The sequence below is a fragment of the Alligator sinensis genome, unplaced genomic scaffold (assembly GCF_000455745.1).
Source record: "Alligator sinensis unplaced genomic scaffold, ASM45574v1 scaffold448_1, whole genome shotgun sequence".
Classification (NCBI taxonomy): Eukaryota; Metazoa; Chordata; order Crocodylia; family Alligatoridae; genus Alligator; species Alligator sinensis.
Genome location: NW_005841870.1, coordinates 1185418 through 1188531, shown reverse-complemented (window position 1 = coordinate 1188531; position 3114 = coordinate 1185418). Strand labels below are relative to the sequence as shown.

Sequence of the window (3114 nt, the reverse complement as noted above, 5' to 3'; positions counted from 1 at the left end):
CTGCAGAGTGCAGCAATTGTGGTATTCTTATTAAGGCAGCTAAGGGACACAAGTGACTTAAAGTGATTATTTTTCATTCTACAGGTTTTAACAGTAGGGTTACTATATTTTCAGTTCCAAAAAAGAGGACGCCTGTTGCAGGGGGCACCTCACTCCTAACCCACAGCCCCGTGGCCCTGGCAGTGCCCCTCATTCCTGACCTGCAGGTCCCCATCCCTTCAGCTGCCCCTCACTCCCTACCTGCAGGCCCCTGGCCCTGCCAGTGCCACCCACTCCCAATCCACAGTTTTCCTCCAACCACACCAGCCCGCCCACCCAGGTCGTGCTGGTGCTCTTCACTCCAGATCCGCAGCCCTTAGCGCTACTAATGCCCCACACTCCTGACCCACAAGCCCCCCGCCCCATGTCCTCATTCCCAAGCCACAGCCCCCTCAGTATTTCTGGTGCCCCTCACTTCCAACCCATAGCCCCCTACTTCCCTAGCCCTGCCAGAGGGGGCCCCCAGCTGCCCCTGTCCCGATTGGGCTGGAGCACAGCATCTCTGATTTTGTGTGGGTGGCAGTGGAGCAAGTCCAGCCCTGGTATGGGCTGGAGGGAGGAGGAAGGGAGGCCTGTGGCATGCTCCATACCCTGCCCTAGGCTGCAGCTCCAGCACCACACCAGGCAGTCTGGCCATGCTCTCCCCCTCCCCTGGGCAGCATCTCCTGGCCACCCCACCCCTGTGAGCAAGGTGCTTGCCCCTTCATCTTGGCCACAGAGCTCCTCACTACCCACCAAGAGCCCCTCCCACCCTCTTCCCCTGCTGGAGGGGCAAGCACCTCCCTCCGACACCCTGCCACAGCCCAGCAGACACCTGCCCCCTACACACACATGCACACACCCCCTCGACAATCCCCAAGCCCTGACCCTCCAACCCTTGTCCCCTGTAGACTTACCTGCATCCAGCTGCAGGAGTTGTTCCCACCACCTGGCCAGGCTGCATGCTGGTCACATGCATATGCGTGCACATTTGCACATGGTGCCCCTGCCTCCAATCGCACTCCACCCTGCTTCCATCAGTGAAGCAGAGCAAAATCACGGACATTGATTCAGATTTCAAAAAACTGCCCGGATGGTGTTTGAAGCCAAAAAGAGGACGTGTCTGGGAAAACTCAGATGTATGGTAACCCTAGTTAACAATCACATTTCATTTTTAATGGTCTTGATGTTGGAGAAAAGAAGAAAAATGTGGGAAAATGTGGGTTTCCCCTTGGAGGCTGGCAGAATTTCAGCCTCCAAGGGGCTGTTTGCAGCAGGGGAGAGCAGGAAGGCAGGGGGCACCACATGCATGTACGTGCACGCATGCACGTGGCAGAAAGCAGCTCCCTCCAGATAAGTCAAGGGGGGCACAAGCAACATGTCTGGGGAGTGGGGAGTGGCACAGATGATGTGGCAGAGAGGGGCAGGTGGGCCAAGGTGATGCAGCAGGGAGGCCATGTGCCCCCCGAGATTTCTGTACTCGCAGCAGGGTGCGGGGGACATGGCTGCAGCTGGGCCAGACCAACTCCAGGCAAGAGCCACCTCCATAGCCCAACAGACAGTGTGGGGGGGAGTGCTGTACCACCATGGCTTCCAAAGTGAGGTGTGGCGGCAGAGTGGAGTTGTGCCCCTGCTGCTGCTGGGTGGATAGGGGGTGCCTCACCTAGGTGGCCATGGTGGTGTGGTGCTCCCTCCTGCCCCAGGTCCCACCCTCTGGGCGATGGAGGTGGCTCCTGCCTGAAACTGGTCTGACCCGGCTGCAGCCCTGTTCCCCGCTGTGGGTGCAGAAATCTCTGGAGGCATGTGTTCCCCTGCCATGTCACCTTTGCCCCTTCCAGCCCCCCCATGCATTGCCTGTGCCCACACCCACCCCATTCCCTACATCCTAGCGAGCTGGCGGGGGGACATATGTCCATCATCTTAGGCTCCCTTCCCCTGGCAAAAGTAAGTCAGCACCTATGCCAAGGGTTTATTTAAGCTAACGTATTGTATCACTAAGCATTTTAAATTGCATGCAGAGGGCTTCTAACAAGGCTTACGTTTTTATAGATGAGAAGTCTGACAGTTCACGGGTAGCTGTCACTATCTGTTAGGAATTCTTTGCTCCCTAGTATCTCTTTCTACACTGGTTGTTTTTATATATGGGCACCATTGTGCTTGAATCATAGTGTATTCAGCTGAATCCAAGATGACTTTGACTTTAAGATGACACCCCCCCCGCCCCCCCAAGTAGTTAGATTCTATATATGGAAAATCTTTATACATGTGTTATAATTTTATATGTATAGAATCTTATTAGTGGCAGATCATCTTAAATTATTCCCCCATCCCACCCCCGGCTGTGGCAAAAAAGGCAGTGACAGGGGGTGAGGGGCCAGACCCCTGCCCCTTGTCCTTCCTATGACTGTGTCTGCCCCCTCGCTGCCTGTCCTCACCAGTGTGTGTGCTTCCCCCTTGCTACCTGCCTCTCCGCCCTTGCCCCCCACCTCTCCTGTACTGCCCCCCTCCTCTAATACCTGCCTCGCCCCATGGCCCCCAGCTGCTTACTTTTGGAGTAGCTCTAGTTCCAGCTGTGGGAGAAACAGTAGCACAGTCCCAGCCAGGCAAAAGCAGTGTCAGCCCATGGTAAGCTGGGGGAGAAATAGGCTACAGGGTCCCCTGTGTGCCCTCTACTCCTGCTGTGGGGTCTCCCCCATGTGCCCCCCATTTCCACTGCAGATCTCCCCTATGCTCACCTGCTATGAGCCTGTCTCCCCCACTGCACAAGCCACCCTGGCCCAGGACAAGCAGTGGCTCAGCTCTGGTTTTTGCCCCGGGCTTGGGGCCAAAGCTGGATCTGAGCCATCACCTGTCCTGAGCCAGCACTTGAATCAAACACAAGGCTTTTTTCTGAACATGTTGTTTGTGAGGGAAAAACCTTGTCTTGAATTTGAGTTAATATGGTATTAAGAATATAAATGAATGGCTTCTGTAGTGAAGATAAGATGGTATGGTAGAGCGTGGTTCATTCAGATTATTAATTTATTAGCTTTGTTGAGGATATCTACATGGCACAATGGATTGCCATGCAGAGATACCCAAACTGGCTTGGGTACA

The 3114-nt window shown here is 54.9% G+C and overlaps 1 protein-coding gene across 1 annotated transcript in view; it reads left to right on the top strand.

Moving 5' to 3' along the window:
* Positions 1–3114, top strand: part of TTC13 (tetratricopeptide repeat domain 13) — a gene marked incomplete at its 5' end in the record, with an annotated part of 67583 nt that overhangs the window by 22187 nt on the left and 42282 nt on the right. The window lies entirely within an intron of this gene.